Source organism: Columba livia, chromosome 2, assembly GCF_036013475.1.
Source record: "Columba livia isolate bColLiv1 breed racing homer chromosome 2, bColLiv1.pat.W.v2, whole genome shotgun sequence".
Classification (NCBI taxonomy): Eukaryota; Metazoa; Chordata; class Aves; order Columbiformes; family Columbidae; genus Columba; species Columba livia.
Genome location: NC_088603.1, coordinates 105,604,039 through 105,631,178, shown reverse-complemented (window position 1 = coordinate 105,631,178; position 27,140 = coordinate 105,604,039). Strand labels below are relative to the sequence as shown.

Genomic DNA, 27,140 nt, shown 5'->3' with positions numbered 1-27,140 from the left:
CTGTCGGACATGAGATTTATTCACACGCCTTAAGGTCAGAATTAGTTTTATCATCAAAAAGCAAACCAAAACTTAAGAGTGAGCCTTACTTCACTTAGAAATGGTGCAACTTGTCAAATTGATAGTGTGTTGTTACTTGATAATTAGCTCAAGACAATCTTGTAGCTGCTTCAAAGACCATTTTCAATCAGACCACACTGAGGAGTCTTTGGGGATGCATCAGTAACAATTCAGTGCAAGAATAGGATGCTGTGAATGCTTATTATTCAAGTATTTTCTTTCCTTATGCATGAGTTATATGGAAGCAGTAAATACATATTTCTTATTTTTCCTTCCCTTTGATGCACATAAAAATACAAGTCAGCCAGAACACAAAGTGATCTAAGAAAGGTGAAGCAAAAATCTCTGCAGACTTCAATCCAATTTCTAGGTTACAAGAGATGATGACAATAAAAATGACTAATGAGGAAAACCTGATTATGTGTATTTTTTAACTGGCATAATTTGGAACCTTGAGCAAGAACAACTACGGAGAAAAAGAATTTAAGGCTTAAACTGAAAGTTTTGTGGGATTCTTGTTGCAAGTTTGTAAAGTGCCCAGTGTGCTGGATTCCTGGTCCATAAGTGCAATCATGGATAACACAACAAAGTGAAGCAGTTACTGAAGTCTTCCTACCACTGACAAATCAAGAAAATACTGCATTCATGTCATTGCCATGATCTAACCCCAGCTGGCAACTGAGCACCATACAGTTGCTCATTCACTCCCTCCCAGTGGGGTGGGGGCAGAGAATTGGAAGGGTAAAAGTGAGGAGACTTGTAGGTTGATATTAAAACAGTTTAATAATGGATAATAAAAATAATAATAATGAAAAGGAAAGTAACAAAAAGAGGTAAATAAAATGTAGGAAAGAAAAGCAAGGCAAATTAAAACAATTAAACATCTCTATACTACAGATATTATTGGGGCTTCTGGATCCATTCACCCAAGCTGTCATTATTGTGATGGAATCATAGACTCATTTAGGCTGGAAAAGATCATTGAGTCCAACTGTTAACCTAAACCTGCTAAGTCCACTACTAAACTGTGTTCCTAAGTACCACATCTACATGTCTTTTAAATGCTTCCAGGGATGGTGACTCAACAGCTTCCCTGACCAGCCTGTTCCAATAACTGACAACCCTTTCTGTGAAGAAATTTTTCCTAATATCCAAACTAAACCTCCCCTGGCACAACTTGAGACCATTTCCTCTTTTCCTATTGCTTGCTGCTTTGGAGAAGAGATCGACACACAGCTCCCTGCAACCTCTTTTCAGCTAGTTGTAGACAGCGATAAGGTCTCCCCTCAGCCTCAAGGCTAAATAGCCCCAGCTCCCTCAGCTGCTCCTCATCAGACTTGTGCTCTAGACCCTTCACCAGCTTTGTTGCCCTTCTCTGATCTCTCTCCAGCACCTCAATGTCTTTCTTGTAGTGAGGGGTCCAAAACTGAACACAGCATTCAAGGTTGGGCCTTACTTCCCTGGTCCTGCTGGCCACACTATTGATACAAGCTGGAGCCTTTTTTGTCCACTTGGGCACACTGCTGGCTCACGTTCAGCTAGCTGTTGACCAACACCCCCAGATCCTTTTCCTCCAGGCAGATTTCCAGCCACTCTTCCCTGAGCCTGTAGCACTGCCTGGGGTTGTTGTGACCCGAGTGCAGGATCCAGCACTTAGCCTTGTTGAGCTTCATACAATTGGCCTCAGCCCATTGATCCAGCTTGTCCAGATCCCTCTGTAGACCCTTCCTACACTCAAGCAGATCAACACTCCCACCAAACTTGGTGTTGTCTGCAAACTTACCAAGGGTGCACTTGATCCCCTCATCCAGATGACTGATAAAGATATTAAAGAGAACTGACCCCGATGCTGAGCCCTGGGGAACACCACTCATGACCGGCCACCAACTGGATTTGACTCCATTCACCACAACTCTTTGGGCCCGGCTATCCAGCCAGTTTTTTACCCAGCAAAGAGTATGCCCATCTAAGCACTGAGCAGCCAGTTTCTCCAGGAGAACGCTGTGGGAAACAGTGTCGAAGACTTTATTAAAGTCTAGGTAGACAACATCTTGTCATAAAAGGAGATCAGGTTTGTCAAACAGGATATGCCTTTCATGAACCCATTCTGACTGGCCTGATCAGCTGGTTGTTGTATGTGTCCTGTAAATGTTCTAAAACAACATTCCATGGAATACATGACATCATATACTGGGGGCTTGGTATGTTTTCACTACAAGGCAAGTGATAAGTTAAATTTTCTTTATAGTTATGGCAAAAGCTATTATGATATTAATTTGGACTGCATTACACAGTGCTTTTTTTACACTTGAATTCATGCCAGGGTTAGATATACAAGGGTAAATTAAGAATAACATGTCTGTAAATTCAGTAAAACCTTCACACAAACAAGGCTACTTTGTATTTTTAATAGCACTTTAGAAGTTTATACATTCATATTTACTTGTGGAATACGCAACAGGGTTCAGCACATGGTTGGATATGGTATTTTAATAAATTCTATACAAAAATAAAGACAGGAAATAAATCTTTGTACTTCTACACCTTCATAGAAGTGTGGATTTGTTATGTTTAAAAATAATCACATTGGTTTTACACAGGAGGAGAGAGGTGCTACAAAGCTTGAAGTGGGAAAGCACTTTATCAGAAGTGACATGATATTAGCAACTGTTAACTTCTGCCATTGAGCTCATCTATGATATAAGAGGAAAAGAACAGGTACAGAACTGTCTATATCAAGACATTTGCTCACAAACAGGAAACAAAGGATGAAAAAACATCTTACCAAAAACTGGAACAAATACAGTATAGACTCCCAAAGAACATAAACACTGTTCTTTTGACTGGCTGTGATGTAAGACAGTGAAGAAACCTAAGCTAGAGTAAAACATATTATAACCTGTGATATATTAATATGAAAATTGTAGTGGAAATAGGAACATTCTTTTAAAAATGTTACAGTACATAACTCAATTAAACCACTAATATTCAGACACACTATAGAATTTTTGAGCAATACTAAATATGGAAACAGATCCCAGGTGTTTGGAGCAGACATGAGGCTTTGAGATACTGTTTTGTGAAGAACGTGCAAGAATACAGTAGGAAGGGAAAGACTTTCTCAAGTAAAGTAAAGGCAATTTTAGAAGCATGAGCACCAAAAACAAAACAAAACAAAATAATTAAGACTGTTTAATGGTAACTGATGAAAAATATTTGGGGATCACAGGCAATTAGAAACATATTAATTGGTGAGATCATATCTCATAGAACAAATTCAATCACATGCTGAAGAAAATGATAACACTCGTATGACATAACACAAAAATACAGTATTTTTACATTTCCTGAAATCATAGAACGGAATGTGATTACTAAGAATTTCAGATCAATTTATAAAAGTAATATTAGCCACAGTTTTCGTCAGAGAGCCAAACCCCGAAATAATTTAAAAAAAACCCAACCAAACAACCAACCAAAATCAACTGCTTAATGGGAACAATGTATCACTAAGTAATAACAAGATACCCACTGAATTATTACCCAGAAAGAAAGAATTTCTCAGACATTACCGCATTATCATGTGGGTTGGTGATTTCTGTAATTTCTTCAGAAGTGGAAATGAAATTAAATGGAATGAAATATATTGTACTCCTTCTTACTGTTTATAATTTATGAAGTCCTACCTCTGATCACTGTACAGAGACTAACTAGGCTGCAGCCATAGTAGAGTAAAATCAATATGTAGTCGTCTAAGATCCACACACAGTTTTAACATGAAGCAAACATTTTGTCTCAGTAGTCTCCTCTAATACATTGAAATAAAATTTGAATTTATCTTTTTCAAATCAGTGAAATATACAGTCTTTACATTGGTATTGTAATGAAGGACTTAAGTAATCTGTGATGATGAATTAAAATTGAATTAATGCAAAAAGGCCTACTTTCCCTAGTATTCTTAAGTAAGAGCAAAGAAAACTATATGATCTTTAGCTTGATCTTTGAGGTGATCTGATCTTTGCAAAATTCCTAGAATTGAATGAATTGGCATGACCTGAACTGTTTGGGGAAGAAGCATTAAAAATTAACAAAATTTGGATCCATGTGTGCCTGTAAGCGTATATTAAGTTCTTTAGGTAAATTAAATAAAAACAACCTTCAGACACCTCAGTGAGTTTATTGAAACGTCTAGAAAAAATACACTTTTAATGGAGGAGGAAATGAATGCAAGAGATGGAATAGGATGCTTTTTTTCATAGTCTAGGAGTAAGGTGCAGGTAGTTGCAAAGAAGCTTCTTGAGGTGAATTATCAGAAGTAAGAAATAAGTTATGGTATAATAATGACCCCACAGAATATGTAAGGAAGGATGTCCATCAGTAGATCAAAGAATTTTAAAGATTCATGTAATCTGTCATTCCCACACATATACACCTTTAGTGGTTGATTGTACATAGTGAATAAATATCTTTTGAAGTTAAGTCTAGACACTTCCTTTATAGTGTGAACTTGCTCAAGAGAGAGAACAGCAGAATACGAAAAGCAAGGAGAAATTATTATCTGAGCCAACTACAAAATAAGTGGAGTTGTGTAGAGGTCTGGTATGGTCACACTATAAAAAGCACCACTTTGTGTTGGGCCATAAAGGGGACAGAGACTTGCATTAGATACAGTTTTTTTTCCTACACTTTCTACTACTATTGCTGTAAACTGTTTTTGTAACAATCACTATTTTACATGACAGATTGCCTTAAGTTTGATTTTAGGTACAGAAATCAGTCTCTAACACAGTCAATATGTAGTATTTGCAACAAAACCTGAAGTGATAGGGATTTAAGCAGGCTTTGGTTTAGACTTTATTTCTAGGCCCTCAAAGAGAAAATATGTTCTGTTGGAGAAAATAATATTTCTTTTTATCCTGAAGAGGTATCTCTGTTGCTCTTGCAGGTTCTGCATATTTGAATGCTTTTCTGATTTTTGTTAATTTTTAGTGTTCTTTCCCCAAGAAAGTTACTGTTATTAACTGTGTGCAATATTTGTCAGTTATTAGTTATTCTATAAAATTTTACAAGTAATGCTTTTTTAATATGTTTCTATGCAAATTTGTTGTACAACACTAGCATTTTAAACCATAGGTGTGTACATTAAAAGAAGGGTTATTTATCTTCTGTCCATATTATTTATTTCTGGACATTTCAAATCAATGTAGCAACAATAAGTACTGAAAATGGTTTTAAACTGTCTGTATGTGCGAGTGCAGGGGACAATGAATAAACCATAACACCTGGAAAATACGTTTCTCTAAGAAGGTTTATGAGGCATTGTTCTAATGGATAATTGTTTATGAAAACAATATATGTGGTGGAAGAACAACTGAATTCAAGGAAGCTTTACAAAGATAACCTTTCTTATAATTGTTTTATGATCAGACTGGGAAAGGGGAGGGACAAATGAACATGTGCAGCATTTATGAGTGGATGAAACAAGAAAGGAGGATGTTAGATTTCACAGGATGTATCAACACCAAATAAACTGTCATTATTCTACGTTGCCATTTTTGTCTGTGTATATAACAGTATGACAACATTTATTTTAGAGAAGAGAGCTGAAAAGATGAAAGACAGTAGTGATGTTTCTTTTTCTGAGGAAACTACATTACCAATTTTCCAATACCAGCTAAAGTGTCACACTTCTGCATGCAGCAAAACAACTCAAAGTATCACATCTTAAGATTTCAGCTAGGTCATTATACTTAATTATATCTCTTTGGGTATTATATATGCAGATCTAGGAAAGAAAGAAGTGTCATATTTCACAGGGCAAAGCATCACTTAATAGAATGAGCAGCTGTATGTTAAGAATCACACACACACACACAAAAAGTCATGCTCCTTATTAACTTGTTAGAGGTGTATGCGGTTTTATTGAAGAGAAAAAAACCTGAAAACCCCGTAACTCAAACTTTGATTTACACAATATGGTCTATCCAGAGCTATCCTGTTAAACAGATTACTCTATCATGTGCATCTTTTCAATTTATGGCAACATAAACATTTATGCAACAGCAAAATCACCAAACCCCACCAATACCTTGCTAGACAACTTTGCCCTTCCATAAAGAGTGTTAACCATTCTCTAAGCTAGATTATAATGATTTTAGACATAAATCAGTAATACAGCCTAATTTTTACATACACATCCATGGTTTAGTATTAGCAGGTGAACTATGATTGTTGAAAGGGAAGAAAAATTATTCACAACCTTAGGATATGAGATGATCTGAAGCAGAGTTTAGATTATTAGGAGCCAAACTATGCTAAACTCCAAAAGTCATGTTCATATACTTCCATACAGTGAAACAAATCTGTCAGCTGTCAGGTGTCTGCTATCACATCATCGTGCTGCAGGAACACACTGACACGGGAAGCATTGAACAATGATAGATCTAAGTCATAAGGAATAAAGAGAATTTAGGAATTCCACAGGTGCCAATTTAGGGTCTTAACAGATATAATAGGTCTTTGAGTCTATATTAACAGAGTGGCTTCAAATACAAAATAAATCTATTTCCTCTACTGGAATAATTTAAAGTCAATTAAATGCATTTTTGTTTCCAAGAGCCTTGGAGAAATCAGGTCTGTCTAATTTACCTTAAGAAAATGGAACAGTGAAAGTGAACACCTTCTGCCATGATGGCAGTGTCAAAAGTGGTTTTCTTCACATCAAGGTAATCTCTTTGATTGCTTCATTTTCCAGAACATTCTGCTTTGTCAATGCATCACTAGAGGGCGCTGCAAAGTTGTTTTCTAATGTATTATACAGATAATAGAAGTATTTATTTTAATGTTTGTAGAAGATGCACATCTAAACTTTCAGGGTATAACTTTTACTGTGTTTTTGAAGCACTGGTGAACTATCATCAACTGATAGACTTCAATGTCATAATCAGAAAAGGGAGAAAATTATTAACGTTTCAATGACAGATACAAAACATGAGTTACATGAGTTAAATTAATCTTAATGAGTATGTTTTGGTCTTTCTTTTTATGTACACCAAACGGTCTGGATTAGGATACCTTTGCACAGCCATCTACTAGTTCATGTTAATCATGTCTTCTGACGATTAGCATGCCACTATGTTGAGTCAAAAATATTAACAAAGTAAAAACTACCTTTCTAGAAAGACTGAAGCAAAAACTTATGTCTTTAATATAATATGGAGGACCAGGCCGTTTGTTGTTTTTGTTGTTGTTGCATAGATTTCCAAATGAAACAACAGAACAGCAGAAGAATTAGTGTGTGGTATGATGTTGGCTGAATTGTGCATAAATCACATAAATCACAGCCTACACTTCTTCTGAGCCATGGTCTCTACTCGTGACTTCTCAAAGATGGTGGAAAACATGGTGACTTCACTAAATTACAGTGAGGGGCACTTACAATATATGGACTTCTGACATTTTAAGATACTGTAAAAAAACGGATGCAAAAGAGAAATCAGCTACCAATTAAAAGTCCCCTGTAAAATAATGAGCACTGAAGAGTAATACCAGAGGATATGTGTTTCACATACTAGTGTGGCTGGGATAATTTTCAACGAAAAGCTGTTCAGGGGTGATAGCAGTGCATGGAGGTGAAAGATTATAAAGGAAGTCCATCCTTTTCATTTACATCTTACTTTTTTTGACAAGCTGTGTTCCACCAGCAAATAGGTTGCTCTTGCTTGTAATAGTTTTATTAATGTTAATTTCCAAACCATTTACAAACCACTTACAACATTGCCTGATAACAAACTAAGTTTGTTGATCTTGGTTTTAAATTTAAGAGGACTAGGACAAGAAGCCGTAATGTATTTTAAGATCTGTTGAACCCTCAGGACCTACTGCTGGCACAACACGCAAGCTACTGCACCTGTTTGCAACACAAGAGCTCTGACATGCACTGCTGAAATTGTGATGAAAATGTTTCCATCTGTGGGAGCAAAGCCCCAGACATGTCTCTCAGCAAGGAAAGAACTGCCTTGTCCACAGGAGGGCTGACGTGGTTGTAAACTGCGCAGGTTTGATGTGTTCCTTAGAAGACAATTTCAGGAACTGTCTTCTTGACTGCACAGTATTTGCAGGAAAATGTGAGTTCACTTGGCCTATATTCTGACATGGGGTAGACATGACCTGGATATGTTTGTGCACTAGCATGACCGAGATGAAGAGCAGCTCTGTGTGCAGCTCTGGCCCCAGGAGTTAACATCTGACTACTACTGAGAAGCTTCCCCTGCTGCTGCAGTATGTGAGCTGCCCATCCTCCAGCACCTCAGGTTGCCCAGAGTATTCTGGTTTTGCTCAGAGATGGTTCTCTTTACTTTCCCCATCAAGTACCAATGCTTTTTTCCATCAGGCAACAAAAGAAGGCAGCATGAACCTTTGCACAACATTCCATGTAACTGTTGAACTCTAGGAATTCCTCATAATGCTTTGCAGTCCTTATGGGCTTTGAAAACAGCATGAAAGGGTCTAGAAATAGTGGTGGAGGGGAATATTTTCCACAAGGTCACAGAACTGATCTAGTTGTTACTGATATTTTTTCCTCTTACAACCACCCGTCTAAGAATAGAATCAAGTCCCTGTCATTTATCTCCCTCAGTGGATCCTAACCCTGTCACAATCTGAAAATTATTTCCTTTCCACAATAGATAGTACTGTATCTGAGCAGCAGCTAGCAGTTACTGTGCTGCTGCAAAGCAATAGGCAACTTTGATAAGCAGATTATTGACACAGTAGATGGTAATTTCTCAGCTGGAACAATTGTGTCAATACACACTTGAGAAGTTTGTAATTGATGGATATGTAAGGGATATGTCATTATGGAGGGACCTTCAGTCCACAAGTTCACACATGTATTGCCATGGTCTGTTTCATCAGTGAATTGGTGCATTTAAAAATGAATATACTAAACAATCAATGTATTATACTTAACATTAATGATATATATGCATCCTAAAAACAAGAGAAAGAAACAAACATAACACTGGGAAGTTTTAAAGCTCAGATCTTACTGCTACATTAATAGAAAAAAAAAATCAGTCAGTGGTCCTAATTACACATAAACAACTGTAACATTTGTGGATTTCCCTTTCAAAGCGTTTCAGCTACAGCAGTGATGAAAAAACATCCACAGAGTGTCTTCCATTTTCACTGTAGTTTCCTATAACTTCATAATATCTAAACTAATTTAAACCTGTTTTAATAAAAATGCTTTGAACTGAGACCTTACATGTCAAGTTGCAACACAGAGTGAATTTTTACTGTCAAGTTATAATCCTCTAAATTAGGAGGTGCTTTATAATTGAAATGCTGACACAGACTTCTAATTGTAGAGGTGTTGGCAGGCACTGCTATGCTAGCATTATATTAGCAACTTTTGCGTGTAAATATTGTTCATTAAAGGTTGTGCTTATATCACATGCATACAGATTATAGGCTGTAGAATGACAGCTGTGTAAAATCAGTGAAATTAGAACACACGCTATAGATGTAGTCACATTAAACAGATTAAATTAGTATCCTTCAAAGTTTCTTCACTTTAAAAATATATATGGCAAATATTTTTATGTCTACGTGCTTAAAAATAAAATGGTTTGTTAAGTGGTTTCTGATACAGCACTAATGATAAGGGGAAAATAAAAATAATTTCTTTTAACTAAACATTAAATTAGCTCAACTATAGTAGTTTCCTAAATTGCATGTGAATCTTATAGAGCATGGATCTAATTGCTGTAGTGTTCCAGCCCTCCGAGCAGTGCAGATGTTATGCAAATAGCTTTGTGCTCATTTTCAGACTGTAAAATGTGGGTTTTTTTGCAAAATCAGAATGAATACCAACATACATGCACACAAACACACACGCACTCAAAAAAAAAAGGACTGAATTCTCCTATGTCTGGTTACTAGAAAAACCTTTCAAAGCACAGTCTTCTTTTATACAGTGTTAGAGAGTGATCCTCACCAAAACTCCTGATCAAAGGTAATAGACTTAAATAAAATTTGGATCTGAAGCTCACTGGGAGTGCTGGGTCTTTACTGTGTGTTTGTGTGCATTTGCTTATTGAGAATGTTCAGTATGTTGCTACAAATGTCTTCATAATCCTTCTCTATCCTGTGCCCATTCTGTAGAAAATCTCGGTCCCTGTGTACAAACTGCTGATGTGTTCTGCTAGTGTATGTTAACCTATTTCCACCATTATCTAGTGAAAATTTAATTTATCATTTGAATACATTAGAGATGAGACCTGTGCAGGTGCTGAAATATTTAAAATTATACCAGTTTTGAAAATTGTGAGACTTCTTTCAGCTTTCTAATATTTTCATGTACCCTCAGTGAGGATTTCCAGCTGTTCAGAGTTGCACTGCAGATGCTGATAGACTTAGGTTATTTAAAATACAAACACAAATACAGATAGAAATAAGAAGTTTAAGTTTTGCTTTTTTTTTTTTTTCAGGAAGATGATAAGATGGTTAACGTGTTGTTAAAAATACATATAATTATTAAGTTATTTCAGTGACATTAACTTGTTCTTTCTAGACAGAAAATATGTTTTCAGCAAGTCACCTTCCACTGGTATGTTTAAAACTTTGTTATTTTTATTATTTTAATAGTAGCTATTCGCTTAAGAAGATGTAGGTTTCCATGTATGTTTCATTTGACAAAGTGTGGGGGGAAAAAAGATGCCGAGATAAAAATATTATTTCATAGTAACTTTCAGTGTTATTTTTACAGGAAGCTGGATTCCTTATCCATCCCATCTATTCGTCTCCTATCGTATCTATTAACTATACCAATGTTTAACTGCTTGCTCAATTACATAGATTGGTTTGACCCTGTATGTATGTCTCTGCCTTATAGCTCATCCCTATATTCAGACATCCGCACATAATTATGAATTAACATGTCCTGTTCTAACCCACCTCTTTTGCTACCACAGCCTACTATCATTTGTTCTGTCTAGCTACTGTGTTCTTTTGTGCAATTCATCAGCATATTGGACCACAGGAACATATCTGTAATAGTGCCTCAGAGAATGTAATTACCTGAAATTTTATGTTGGAAATTTTGAGAGAATTTACTGGTGACTTTGCATAAATTCTTGACATAAAATGTATTAAATATGAATTCAGTCTTTTATCAATATAATTGGTTTTAAAAGGAGCAAAATTCTGATAATGGAGTTCTTTTATTTGGCAATTGCATCAAAATTCTTTTGTCATCGAGATCAACTTTTATATAGAACTATTTGGGTATTTTTTTAGGTACAATCAAAGCTTAGATATTTTTTCTTTTGATAACAAACACAAATTAAAGAATAAAAAAGTGCAATGAAAGAAAAGAAGGCAGCTGGTTACATTTTCTATTCCTGTTCTATCTTAATTTATATTTCTTACACAATGTGTTCAGGGGGAGAGACTGACATCCTGCAACATACCATTTTCTCTTGCTGTGATAAGGAGGAACCTCTCACAGTAGACTGCAGGCACATGTTCACATCTTCTCTCCAGCTGAAACAGTGCAGAGAATTGAAATAATTCACCTACTACTAGTCATTATTATAGTTCAAGAATAAGGTGAGCTATGAGTCACTTTCATATTAAGGAAAGACTAGGAGCACGATATGGTTACTGGAGAGATGTTGGTGTAAACTGTGTTGAAGAAAACCAGACAGACTTTTCTTTTTCCCCCTTTTTTTTTTTTTAATTATTTGTGTAGCAGATCGTACTTTCTCAAGAAAAAATAAATATATGTAATTGAGATTTAATTTGTATTTTCTCCTTTATCAGAGGAAATACAGAGTAGATCAGGTAAGACACTTACAATGCCTTTATCAGTTGTTCAAACATTTGCTGCCTGGCCTCTATAAGTAACTTTCAATTATCTAAATCAACGAACAGGCAAAGCACTTTCTTTCAAAAGTCTGCATTAGCCAGTAATTAATAGATAGATAGATTAATTGGGGTTGAAACCAAACTATACATGTTTTTCTTCACTTGGTGTCTGTGACTTTTCACCATGCATTCACACTTGCAGTGCTGGGGCTTTACCTGCAGAAGTGCACAGTGTTTTCCTCAGTTGTACTTTGTAATGGCTTTAAAACAGTCTTTTGTTTAATGAAATAAGAGAATAAGATACAGAAAAACTATCATAACACAAAGGTTTTATTGCTCTGAGCATACCCAAATGCCAATTTAATTTCACCTCTGCCACCTGGAGGAAGCAGAGCTCAGCTTCTCTTTATAATGCCTGCCACTAGATTTCTTCAGTATATGACAGCATACTGGGAAGGGAAGTTTGGTTACGGCTGGTGCCTGGAAAAGAAGGTTTTTTGATTAAATTTTTTGTTTGTTTTTGTTTTGGTTTAGTTTGTTCATTTGTTTTGATTTTTGTTTTGAGGTTGGTTTTTGTATGTGGTTTTGTGAGAATTATTACTTTTTTCACGAGAATCCTAATACTTTGATAGACAACTGCTTTTACATGGTTTCATAATTGCTGTTGTTACCATTATTATTACTTCTTTTACAACTAATGCTATTAAGCAGATTTGTTAAAGTGAAGTATCATGCTGTACATAGATTTCTAAAAAATTAAAACACAATTTTAAAAATCAAAAGGGTAATTACATCTTTCATAGACAATACAAACCTTAATCATATGCTGCTGAAACAGACCACCTAATTTGAAGTGAAGACAAGGAAATTAACTGAATTTAAATATCAGTGGTTAGTCCACTAAAATATCACCACTCTGATGCTGTTTTCTCTAACTGTGCAGCATAAATAAACAATCAGCTCTGTAACTAAGATTCAGAGGTGCTTTTATTTGATCATTTTATAGCCTCATAATAAACTAGAGATCATTCATCAGGAAAATGCTAGTCCACTGTACCTCAGAAGATATATTAGATAACACTGGATAATGAATAAAATCCCTGTAGAGTGCATCTAGGCAACATTGCCTCCATAGGTGAATAAAACTGTTGCCACCTAAGAAGTGACAGTAGATTGGCAGGAGCCAAATGAGTTTGTAAAACGTATATATGTATCTATGTATGTATGTATATACACTCACTTTTGTATATATATATAAAAACATAGGAAAATACACAGATGCATTTACTCATGAAAATGAGTTTACCAATTTTATAAAACCAATACCATTCTTCTTGTTTTGCAGCAAGATTAAACATTTGGATCCATTGAAGCTGTTTTTCCACAAAAATAAATAAATAATGTGTTGCAGTATTATTTAATGAAAGTTTAGTTAGCAGAAAAAACCCTCTGTTGAAGGCAAAAATATTTTCTGTAGGTCAAGCACTTCAAGGCAGTGTGGCTTTAGTTAAAACAATCAGTTTGTGGTGTGACACTGATGTATGAGGTGTAGTTTGTTTATCTTCTTTTTTTGAATTGTCTTTTTCTCTTCTGGTGATCAGATATATTTTTAATGGACTTTGTTTAGTTTTGGCAGAAAATTAAGTCCTATGAGGATTAGTGGTGTGCTACACCCTGAATTAACTGCCAAAGTTGCAATAATTTTTCCCTTTTGCTTCATTGTATTGTTGAAGCAATCAGTCACGCAGCAAAAAGCAATTACATTTTTGCTTTTATTCTATTTTCTTACCATTTTTGTTAATATCTAAGTGCATACGGTATTTGAAAAGATGGTTTCTCTCTCCAGCACATTCTCTGTGTGAGAGCAAGAAAGTAAAAGAAATATGATGATAATGAAGTAAGTCTTGATTTTGAAGTAGGGTAGAAGAAAGCAATGCACATTCACAAATACCTCATAAAATATTTTATCAAAACATATTTAATAGATTTTGACAAAAATAAAATAAAATTAGAAGGATGTATCTGCCCTCCACAGAAAATCACATTTATTCAACACAAACAAAACACCTGAATGTCAAAAACACTCAGTTGAAATTTTATTCACATCTGTTGTTAATGATTCCCCATGGGCATTCAAAAATCTCATGCCACTACTCTCAGTAGATTTGGTTCATTAGCAAAGATTTTTCCCCTTGATGCACTTTTGGCCAGCATATAACATGACTATTTTTTAATGTACTGAGTTTTCAGCTCCTAGGGGAAAAATATGTCTATTTGCTAAAAGTTAAAAGTATTACTGGAAAAAAAAAAATAAATCAGCATTATTGTAATTGAAATGCTTTACATAGGAAACAATCTACTTCTCAGGCAGTTTTATCTGTAACCTTGTAACAAAGACCTACAGAGTACAATACCAGACAACCAGCTAACCAACAGGCTGGAATTCCAACCTCAATTACTTCATTATACGGGTAGATATTTTTGAAAACGGGATAATTTTGGAACAAATCTTTCTTTCTGTTTCAGCAATAATCACAATGAAGCTGTCCACTTATTTGTAACACACAAAAAGGCCTTAGTCAGTTGAATACTGCATCCAAATCTACTGAAATCTGTCTTCCCTACTTTATACTGTGTAATTGTACACCATCCTTCTTCATGACTCAAAGAGTCAGAATTATTCCCAAATTACAAGTGATGTTCTGCAGTCTCTAAGGATCCAGGAAAGGTGTTCATGAGAAGAAATACCACAGATTTCTTTGGCTCACATTGAGTGATTTCTGCCCTTGATCTCACAGAATCCAGAGTTGATTACATTATGCATAATATCCTTATTTTCTCCTGGTATAACATGATGGAAATTAGAGAGGATGCTTTAGTGGAGAACTTGGCTATTGAGTTTCTCATATATTTGTACAGTGGATATACTTGCTAGGTATTAAGCTTGTCAAATAAATGGCATCCAACATGGGAAAACTAGACGTTATACATTAATATCAAGTACAAAGAATCCAACCAATCCTGACTATATTTTAATCATATATCCTGGAATTTTATGAACTTCCATATGAGCAAGTTTTCATTTTCAAAAAATGCAGCAGCAAGAATAAGATCTAATCATTTTGATGGGGTAAATTTATAATCTCTAAACAGACTTTATTAAAGGGTATTTTTAAAACATGTCAGAATTCATTAATTTCAAAGAAAAATAAATAGTCCCCTTTTAAAATATCTTGAACAATGAACAGCTGCTAAAGCTCGCTTAGTAGTATCCAGAGGAGATAAACTCTATGTTAACCATGGATATCTAACTAGTGTCAATCCATTCATATGCTATAATTCTCAATGTGCATTCAAAAAAATTATAAATGTTATATATTTTCTTACATTTCCTATATAGTATTTTAAAATATCTTGTAGATATTATTTTTTGTACTGCGGACTTGGTTGGAAGATCTTTGAATATATTTACCAAGCTATAAATTTGACAGATTTTACATTTTTTCTGAATAAGATATTGAACATTTTTTTCATTATTCCTCCAGCCCTTTTTATGTAATCTATTGCACACCTTAGCATTATTGACTTTTTTTTCCTTTAATGGAATACTTTGACATTCAAATTAATATTAAGTAACTTTCTTTAAAACTCTTTTTCTCAACTCCTGAACTTAATAGGTTGAAATTCAATTTACTGAAGCAAAGAGGAGGGTGATTGGGCAGGGAGAGCCCAAGCACCATGGGTTCGGGGTGTGCAGTGTGGCAATGTGTGGTAGGATTCATATTCTAGCATCTGGGTTTCCCTTTCCATGCTCGATGCAGACTATTGCAATACACTATTTCCAGGATGCGGTCAGAAAATGCCAAGTACCTAAATCAGTGCACTGCAAGACCCGTTGCCTGTTATACGGTACAATTCAGCAGCATCAGCTTCAAGTATTATTTTAACAAAAGTCATTTTAACTGCCTGTTGCCTTAGAAAGTGAGGAAGGAGACCTATAAGACCCGCTTGGAAGGCCACCTTCTCTCCTTCCCAGTGCTGTAGCACTGCAGTTGTGGTCAGGAGCCCCAGCAAGCCTGTAGCCTCACTGTGCTGGAGAATCTGGTGCTGCTGCAGGGTCTGTGAGACCAGCCAGTTCCAAGGACTTCCCATCCCAGAGGGCTCACCTGGGCTGGAGTCAGATCATCACCAGATCATCACTGGCAGACCTCTGAAACCTCAGGCAGGATACACTGGGAGACACATTTTCGAATCAGAAAATAGGACCCAAAACACATTAAGGAAGATTTTTAGTTTTGGTATTAATCTTTTGATTGTAATACACTATGCTAAAAATGATTAAATAAAATTCCAGAGCACTTAAACACTGTATCTACTGTAATGGCAGGAGCAGACTTGATCTTGTCTGAATCTAGAAACAAAGGTTCTCTGTGTCCATCCAAAGATTACAGAAATCATCTAGAAGTCTCAGGTGCCTAAGGCAGTGTTGAGGAATGCTAACTATATTCCTAATTGAAATGGTTTTCATTTGGAGATGATGAAAAAGGGGAAATGAAAGGTAAAAGACGAATGCACCTACACAGAATGGTGCGAGTAAATATGAAATATGATACTGCACAGCAAACCAAATATAGCTCTAAAGCGGAGATCCATGAGTTACTGAGAGTGTCAGTGGTGGTTAATGCATTGTTCTGCATGTGATATGAATCAAGCCATACCTTCCAATGGTAAGAAAAGTGTAATTTCAAATTGACTCTGATATCAACATGCAAAAACTGTGAGCAAATATTGAACTTGCAATGGCAATCACTGAATAAATTATGCTCCATATAATAGACAATACACTTGCAAGTGTGTTGTGACCTTTTAAATCCTAAAAATCAAAATAACTATAGATGAGGAAAATAATCCTGTTTTTTCAAAAGCATGCAAAAATCAAAGGAAAACAGTACTTTTCTAATGTAGACAACCATTTAATTCAAAACAAACAAGAGAATTGGAAAAATCATATCATGATAGCCATTATTTCCTCTTACTTATCTTCTACCTTCTCTTCAGCTCCTTGCTCAGATAGTCACAGTAGTAGGACAATTGGGATGACATCATCTGACCTGTGTAGAACACACAAAAGTACAAGTTGCATTGCTGAATAATCAGAATTTTTCTCCTAGAATGCCAATTCTGTAGTCTGAGCTACTACACTGTTCTGAAAATTTAATATCTTTGCAATAATTTTAATATAGAACAGAGCAAAACTATGCTGAAAGATGCTTACATTTAAATAAATTAGAGCAAACTAGCAAATTGCAGAGGTTGAGATACAGAAAGAATTGTGGTCATGAGGCAACTTTATCTGAAAAGGGTTCAGCACATGTTTTATCTCTGAATTCTTGATAGGTGAAAAGAAAATCAGCAATAAAGGAAACAATAGAAGGAGCTAGTTTTTCACACCGTAACCAGACCTTTCTAAGAGCAGATTCACTCCATAATCCCTGTTTACTGGAGTCTAAACTTTTGTACGCAAATGTAAATATTCAGCACAAGAATTTTTGCACAATTGTCTGCACAATGCAGACATTCTTTATTCCACAGCAAGGCCTCTTCAATACAGCTCTTTGTCTACACAAGATAGCTGTCTGTGTAGAGAAAAGAAAAAAAACACTTTATCAACTGTAAACTTAAGCCCTTCCTCCAAGATGAAGGTTACCCTAATTTGAAACAAGACTTTTTTGAGTCTTGGTATCAGATATTTTCAGGCAATAAATATGTATAAACAAGCTTCTTACTACAGATTCCACAAAGGGCTTTATTCAGGTCTCTAAATGAAGTTTTTAAGAAAAGCCTTATTGTGTGCATGTGTTGGGCAGTTTCCTCAATGCTTATGTTTGACAAAATTTGTAAACAAAACATTCAGGATTTAATTAAATTACAGTGGCATACAGAGACACTGTAAACGAATGTGACCACTGAACATACTGATTTCTGTAATACAAAACGTGGCAAATTTTTAAAATTTAGAGTTCTCTAGTTCAGGGTGCTTGTTCTGAATGTTTTAAGTACGCTCTAGTGAGAGTGGTTTGGTGGCTTGGTAGTGTCAAGTTTTAGTTAATTTCATGGTAATTTTACACCATGCAGTGTAAACAGCTTGAAAGTACCAAACAAAAACAAAAACCCAAGGGGTATTCACATATTTGTTAGAGTATTATTACTTAATCATCTAAAAATTTTGGTATGTCATATTTTGTAATTTGATAATTATTTTGCAATGCACTTAGCAGACATATTGCTTCCCTAGACAGAGATTATCTGAAGGTTTCATTACAAACAGGAGCCTTCAGGGAAGAATGTTGCCTAATGAAATTAATCATTGTACAGGTTTACTCTTTAATAAGGTACTTTACTTTAAAAGAGATTATTTCGAGATGGAATTTATTAGTGCAGATATGCTGTTTTGACAGTCACCACAGTATGTGAAAAAGACAGCAGGAGAGAAAAAAGAGGGAGGGAGGGAGGGAGGGAGAAGGGAGGGAGGAAAGAGAGGGAGAGAAGAAGAAATAACCCCTTTAATAACCCCCTAATGTACTGGGAGTCATTTGACCTCTGCAAACCATCTGGTTGTTGGTTATGTGATAGATGGGAGATGACTACATGACTGCAAAGAGTGAAGATGTGTTTGAGATATTCTTGAGCTGTCTTTGTTGTGCCCACAGGTGTCAACATAAATCAGATAATCTATAGAGAGGTTGGACTTGATACAGAGGAACTGGATTTTGACTCCTGTTCCTATTTTATCCCTTAGCGGTTTTCAGGTGGGTATTGCCATGCAAGAGTCTTCTGCCAATTTTTGTTTTTATTGTGCAGAGTCAGAGTCATTACTTCACTTCTCTCTGTCTGCTTCAGAGTATATGACTTGAACTTTTTTTTTTTTTTTTTTTTTTACACTCTCTATTGAGCTTGAGGTTACATGCAATTATGCAACTAGGAAGACTTTTGATAAATCACTGAGTCCAAGATGCAAGATAGATATACCTGCTTACATCACTTTAAGAACTACTGATCAAGCTTCACATTATTCAGTGATGATGGATTTCCCTGAAATCTATTTTGCTTATTTGCAAATATACTTTGCTCCCTATCAATGTAGTCTTAACTGTCTTTGAATATAAGATAATGCTTGGAAATTAAAAGAGGAAATATAATTTTCCAGTGACCATCAGCAGTGTTAGCAGATGACTGATGCTTCATGAATTATCATTCAAGACTTGTACAACTGAAAAGTTTCATCCTCATCTTTCTTTTCTTTAGCTTTCGTAAAGATTTTTGCATTGCCTCTAGAGTTGACTCTACAGGCAAGAAAATTGGCATATAACCTTGGGCATGAAATCAGAGTTGTCCTACAAGTCAAAATCAGACAGCACTGATGGAGTGGAGACACCAAGGATGATGGAGGATGGTGCAGGAGCTCATGCTTCAGCCTCATATGTGTCCAGTACCAGATTAGTTTTCTGCAGGACACATTGGTACAAGGAGACATGATTTCTGTCTTGGTGCTGGAGCAGGAGGAGCTGTCCTTCATGTCAGGCAGTCCTGATGGAAAAGGTATATGGTATACTATCCCTCCTCTTTCCATCCATGCACCTCTTGCAGATGATAGCTATTTTTCTTTATCTCAACATTTGTTCTCAGAATACACAATAAATGACCTTCTGAGGTGAAAACATACTATACTCCAGCAAGGGGTATATTATTAATTTAACATAAAAATAAGAAATGTTAAAAATAGATAAGGCATATAAAAGGGCATGGAATTTTACTTGGTTGTATTGTTGTGAACCCAGGTTTAATTTGCAGACATTAACTAGAGATCTATAGGCTTGATATTTTTTTCAGATAAAGAACATACTCTGCAAAAGAAAGGAGGAAAAAGCAATTATTTTTGTGAGCATAAACTATCAAATTTGCTAATTTGGACACTAGCTTCACTCTGAAGCTTAGTCAGCCTTTTATAATTTAACAAGTAGCCCTGATAATCTGCTACATTGTGCACAATCAGTGTGGTATTTCTAATTAAATGTGACAAACCCCCTGAAACTTCCCTTAGACAAATGTGGGAAGTTTAGAATAGCTTGAACTGGTTTAACTATTTTAGGTTATATTTTCAAGCAGTCATTTTTAGAAGAGTAGCAACAACATATAGAAAACTATAAAAAGCCTGTACAAATGCCCAGAAAGTCATCATGCACTTCTTTTGAGGCTGTGTAAACAATGCTTACAAAACCTTTACCATATGAGAAAGCATAGTGAAAGCACCTTTTTTTTTCTCTCTATGCATGTTAAAGATACATTGTGCTTATTTGGAAGGGAAGTCTTTGAGAAAAATAATTGTCTCATATGCAGTGTGATCACAGCTGCTGTCTGGATGGCTGCTTGTCTGTTAAACTTCAAATTCCTGCTGCAAAATGCAGTGTGTGCAAGGGCTCTTATAAATGACCTACTTAATCTTGATGGAGGCAGTGCTGGACCACTTAATACAAAGGCATCATTTGATACCTTCACCTCTCCTGGAATAAGAGACGTCCTTGTAGTGCAATAAAAGAGTGACTGGAGGGTGACGTACAACAATTTGGGGATCAGGAAGCCAGAATCCTTCAGTTATCATCTGTGCATTAAAATACAAAATTATTACAGTCCTCTTTGCCATAACTAATTGTGAATAAAGCTGGTTGTGTAATTCAATGTATTTATAGGACAATATCTTTCTCTACTTTTGTGAAAATAGTGAAGGCCTTAATGACCAATTTCTTAATTAAGCAAATGAAACAGTGAGGAAAATGTTGCTAGTATATACATGTGCCATCTACAGTCATGTAAGAGGGTACGCATTTTGCATATTTCAGGAGATGAACTTTGCCTGCAGCAATGCAGTCCATTTCTGGAAAGTACAGAATAAATTCCTGAGACCATACGTGGGGAAAAGAGAAAGAAAGTGGGGAAGAAATGACATGAAAATGCAGATCTGCAGCTATTCATATGTTAGGGGACTTCTGGAAATCGATGTTGTTAACATCCTTGCAGACGAAGTGCTGAAGTAGCTTTTGTAGAGGCATTTCATTCTAGAAGGAAAGTATATTTTTATTGATAGTGTCTCTCTTTTGCTGTATGAATACAGAATAGGTGATGCTGAAGTCCCAGTCTTGGCTAAGACACCTAGCTAGTGTTGTAATATACGTATAATATAAAGCATATATTCAGTAAGCATCTGGTTTATAACAAGAACAGAACTATGTTCTTTGCATGTATGTTTTGCAGGCAAAGAAATCAGGAGATTGGTGGAAATATGTGTTTTCATTCATACCTCTAAAGACAGTGTAAAAAACTGAACAAAACAAAAAAAAAATTGCCAAAATGTTTGTGGTTTCTGAAAATATTTATTTTTCTCTATTTTGCAGTTGTGACTTCCTGTGTGACAATGAGGTCCAGGAAGAGAGTTCTGTTTCCTTGAGAACTTAATGACAGAGAAACTGATTCAAGGAGAGGAAGAGAGAGTTCTAGATAAGAGTTCTGCGATTTAGAGAGAAGAAAATCATAACAAGGGAAAAAAAATATATTTTATCTGTCTTTATTTCCCATCTGTGTATGTGTTTTGCTTTCTGTTACAAATGAGTAAAGGCCGGAATTTTGAGAAAAACAACTTCTATTTATTATTTTAATTTGAAACCAATTTTTGTAAGTCACTTGTGAAAAAAGGGAAGATATAAATGCCCATAAAAAGTTATAGACTCTCAGATTTCCTAGTGCAATAAAATGAGTCTCTCTTTTATACCTGTTATTCCCTTAGAGTGAGTAATGCACCTGACCTAGCCTATGCTTCCTTGTTTCCATCTTTGTTGATGAGATACATGAACAGCATTTATTTCCTGGCTGCCCTCTCGTTCTCTCTCTCTTCTCAAGCACTTGGATTCATGTATAGCATATTTTGCCTTCATGCATCTTCTTGCATGATGAAGCATCTGCCTGTGGTGCCGAAGCTACTGGCAGTGCCTGTGTTTGCCCCAGAGCACATTACAGATGGTAGTGTCATTGCAGATAATGATAGCCTAATATACTCACGGCAGCAACAGGGGACAGATGCTGCTTTGGTTCGGTTTTCAGTAGCAGATCTACCCTGCAGACTGGGGTGGAGAGGGGATAACTCTTAAAACCAAGCAGAGCTGGCAATTTAGGTAATGGCCACTGGGTGGGGCAAAAGTGCACATCATTAAAAAAAAAAAAATCCAAAACGTGGATGATGTCGGAAACAAAAGCACTACTCTTTAGGCTGACCAGAAGTTTCTCAAATATGTAAAATAACAATTTCTACATGTGAAACAGCATACATTTGTCATTAATTTTATAACTTCCACAATAATCTACATCCGATTACACAGGGGACCATTTCAAGGCATCTTGTCTCTCAGGATACAGATGTGAGTAAATCATACCCTATAATCTTTCATCATCCGCAGTGCTTTTTCCAGGAGGGATTTACACTCACACATAAAAGAAACACTTAAACCCCCACTGTAGAATGGCAAAGGACCTTTCTTCCAGAGACTGCAAGCATCTGAAGCACATGCTATTTATCTTTTGCCTTTCTGCAGCATAGTCGGATGAGGAAAGCCTTAGCTTTATATTAAATAGAAATTTATCACTATTTTTATTGAGTGTAATATTTTAACAGATTGAATTTGTCCTATTTCTCAGCTTACTAGCTTGAGATCCTGAAAGAAAATCTATGTTGTTTTAATGATTAACTTGATTATAGTGCAAAACAACATTTTTTTTTTTCTCATGTAGTTTGCCCCACTAATGAGAGCATGGACTGTATCAGAAATATAGGAGAGAAGCCAGTATCTGAGCAATTGCCCTGTGCATGAACTTCTTGTATATTCTTTTACCCATACTCATATCTGTGATCTGTTTTCTGCCATAATGTGTTTGCTCTGCTTGAAGCCCTTGAAGAGATTTGTTCCCATGAAACTGCTTTTCTTTTCAAATTTTTCTATGGGAAGGAAAACTGTTGGCCTGATTTCAGCAAGTCTTCAAAAAGGAAGACATAGGGAAGAAGGGAGGAAGTATTACAGGAAGTATTACAGATATTTCTAATATTTTTTCCCAGATTTATTCCTGAAGAGTGATCAGAAAATAAATAAATAAAATAATCACTATCATGTTTGTAACACAACTGCCATTTTCTAAATTAGCTAAAGGACTGATCTGCATGCAGTTGTCCAAGCACTAACTCCAAGATAGAGTGTTGCCCTTTCTCTTTAGAGAAAGACTTAAGAAGACCTTTTTTTTTTCCTCTTCATCTTCCTACTTCTTCATGACTGTATCTATCTATAACTCTAGAAGACCTCTCACATTTATGAGCTCAGTAGCTAATATCACTTGTGTCACAGGATTGGTGGACAGGACAGCTTATAATACAGTACAATTTTCTGGAGAGAGAAAAGAACATCATATCCTATTTTCAGCAAAAAGTCCAAAGCAAGGTGGTAAAAGTCATTATATTTCCTCAGTCATTTAACTCCATGGCTAGCACCATTTTTCACTGACTTCACAACTAGCTTTCTTTCTACAAACATGTCTATTAGCATCTGCCAGTGCTGCAAGTCCTCCTGCCCCCAGGACTATTTCACCTCTTTCTTTTTAGAGGAACTGACCACTTGGACATATTTCTACTTGCAGTGCTTGATCTACAAAATGAACTGTTGATTTCAGCCAGTTTCCTGTGTATCAGGCATAACAATAAGCAAAAAACATTAGAACAGATGTTACTATCTATTAGTAGCTTTAGAAGAGAAGACACTGGAGAGCTGAACTGCCTTGCAGAAATTTCCAGATGTGAAAAGGTCTAATGCACATCACTTTGTTAATGCTCCTAGCCTGTGGGTAAATGAACTTCATTCTCCATTGTTGCCAGCTTCACATTTTTCAAGATATTAGAAATTAAAGCAAGGAAAACAAGCACAGTCACAGATAACAGTGCTTGGACTGCACAGAGTGTTTCAGAGAATACTAGTGCAGAAAACAAACAAACAAACCTCTGCTACTGTCTTAGAATACCTTTTAATTGTCCTGTTCTGGTGGTGCTAAACACAGAAACAGAAAAAACTAAACTCAACAGAAAAGGGGATGACTGATGACTGAAATACGAAGACATTACCCCTGGCTCTCCAAGAAAATGTGTAGTACAGCTGGGTGCTGGATATCAAACTCATAACTTCTATAGCAGCAAGATAATTTTTTCATGCTGTCTTGTACTTCCAAGCTAAGATAATAATGTTTTTTTCTAATCATGTCTGATTATAAGGGAGTACTGATAATAAGGGAGTACTGATAGTACTTATTACTTAAAAAATTGCCCAGTGTTGTAGTACAACTGCCAGTCAAACTGTATGTGCTTATACCAGAGCTGAATCTGTTTAGTAAGGCACTACAAAATCTGAAGCACTTGTAGGTAACCATGACCATGTACAAATGAAGAGACTGAAACACAAGTTTGGGATTTTCCTTCAGGTAACTCTCGCTATCCACCGCTACAGTACAAAGCAGAGTAAAATTAATTCAGTTGATATTGACTTGAGCATACTCTAACTAGGTCTCCAAAGGTATCTTCTTCCAAGCATTGGTAGTCTGTGAATTACACCTCTTCCAAGAATCAGTCATGATCCCTGTCTCAATTAGTTACAGCTTTCCAGCCAATGCTGTGAGTACTCTGTAGAGTTCCATTTGGATTTATACCTCCTGACTTTGCATCCTTGTCTTTGACCACTGAGAAAATCCGCTTCTTTATAAATGATTTGGGAATTGAATGTTGCAATACAGTCAATGTGGGTTCGATAGTCAATAAACGATTGTCAATAAAAACTTGAAATATTCATTTAGGGCCTAAAGTAAATTTAATAAAAATTGCATAAGAGTTAATTAACATAAAACAGCCAAATGCAAAATGAATTAAATAAACTAAAATAAAGTTCATGTTTTAATCAGCAAAGCCTTGTTGCTTAACAGCTCCTCCAGGCTTAATGTTCAGCTTAGTTTCTGGATCACACTCTTTCAAATTGCTCCACAGAGACATAAATCTGACTGTAGCTACTGTATACGCTTGTGAGAATGAGTACATGTGTATATTTCTGTGTGGGAATATAAAATATGGTGTGATGATGCATTGCATGTGAATTAATCTTTTCTGTAGTAGGAAAAGATACACTGTAATATTTTTCCCTTACAGAACACTTTCAAATATGTTCAACTTTCTTTTGTTCGAGGTGATACAGGGAAATTCGAGAATTATATTGGACTTAATTAGACTGTGTGAAACCAGAGTAAGGTTATTGACTTCACTGGAATTTTACTGAATAAACACAAACATCTTTGAAATCTAATGCTAGCCCAAATTTATTTCCTTTGGAGTGCCTTTACTACAATATTTCCTTTATTGAGGCCAACCAACCAACCAACCAACCAAAAAAAACCAGCAACCTGTTAATCCATTGATCTAGGACACATATTTCAAAATAATGTCCAAATTACACTTAAACTCACGGAACTAAATAAATTACCTGGATTAGGGCACGTGTTATCATGCTCTGACTGATCCATTATGCCTCATTGTGCAATCCTCTGAACGCTGTCAACACAAAGCTTGAGATGCCTTTTCTTTATCCAGTTTCTCACTGAAGTTCTGAAAAACTTGACCACAACATGCTGTAAGCAACAAAGTTGCTGTTGTTTTAGAAGGTACAGCAACTGAGGAACCAATGCACTAGCTGGCTGCTTCTTGGATCTAAAGTGAGTAGGTTGAACTCCCAGGAAATGCCCACTGGTCCCCCTGGGACCCTGCCTTGCTTCTATGTCTCTGGGAAGATTGAGATGGAATAATTCTGTAGCCTTAGCTGTAACACTGACTCCAAGATGTATCTGGCAGGTATATTTTGTGTACTCAAAGATATGTCTGAATTGTCCGTACAGATGTAAAGAAACCCTATAATTTTTGTTGCTAACTACATGGAAATCTGCTTACATTAATCATCTATTAACCTAGCTTACATTAATCATCTATTCCATTCTTCAGTCTATACTTCTGCGAAGGACTTCTACTATCGTATAAGTTAACTAAGTTTTTTTCCCTATATATAAGATCATAATGGTACTGTTCTGTATCACAAAGATTGTGAAGCTTAATAAAAGGGTCAGGAAGTGCTTTTTGAGCCTCAGATGGAAAGTTTCACACTAGTGGAAACTGTCTCTTTATTTTCTGAAGTCTACAAATGAATCTGCAGCTCAGAGCAAGCTTGTGAAAAGCAATTCTCTGAGGCAAAATAGTTCACATGGTCCTGCTTAAGACAAGAAGGTAATTTCTGTTGTGGAAGTTATGTGTTTCAAGTACAACTAATCGAATTACAGAAATTTTTATGTGGGAACAATTACTGAATAAAATCATGCTAACATAATTAATATTAAGGAGAACTTGCTCAGGGTTTTTTAAGCAGTACTGATTTCAAGTATCTCATTAAATGTTTGGAGATCACTATTGAAGAGTCCCCTCTGACAAGCCTTTAGCCATCAGTACTGTGTCTGAAAAACTACACTTGTGGGAAAAAGGCCAGTCATCCTTTTACTATTTATATGAGTTAGAGAGTCACTGTGTCAAGTTTTCTGGGGTTAAGCACATACTCAATGGAAAAGATTTTTAAGGGAGAAGCATAACAATATGCTTGACAGCCAGGAGAAGACAACCGCTTAGGTACATGCTTGATTTTAAACAAAGTTGCTAAGATACAAGCTTATGATCAATGATTTTTATAGTTTGAAATGCTTTCTCCGGGACCAACAACGCCACATCAGTATCTCACTGCTAGACCCACCCAGTTAAACTCAATTGATTTTTATGGTGTGGAGGAAGGTTCTCAGGCCTCTTTAGTTATGATTTCCTACAACTTCTCTTTGGTATTTTTTTTCAACAGAGCGAGGCCTAATGGCTACCCAAAGTGGTTTAAATGCATCACAAACCAGAGGAACCTCACAACTTCAAAAGTAACTATTGAAACACAGGTAGGCTTTCCCTGCCTTGTATGCCATGATGCAATGTCACTTGTTCCCAGGGAATCTCTTTTGACAGTATGGTGGAAACAAAAGCAGATTACATTCTGCCTATTACTTGG

General features: G+C 35.9%; 1 protein-coding gene across 2 annotated transcripts in view; it reads left to right on the top strand.

Moving 5' to 3' along the window:
• CDH7 (cadherin 7) overlaps positions 1-27,140 on the top strand; it is a 138,882-nt gene that overhangs the window by 6,399 nt on the left and 105,343 nt on the right. Inside the window, exon 2 of one of the 2 annotated variants that reach the window (XM_065053065.1) lies at positions 26,943-27,030. The exons of the other annotated variant lie outside the window; for it this stretch is intronic. The gene's annotated coding sequence lies outside the window, so the exon portion shown is untranslated. The remainder of the gene's footprint in view (positions 1-26,942; positions 27,031-27,140) is intronic. 2 annotated transcript variants of the gene reach the window in all.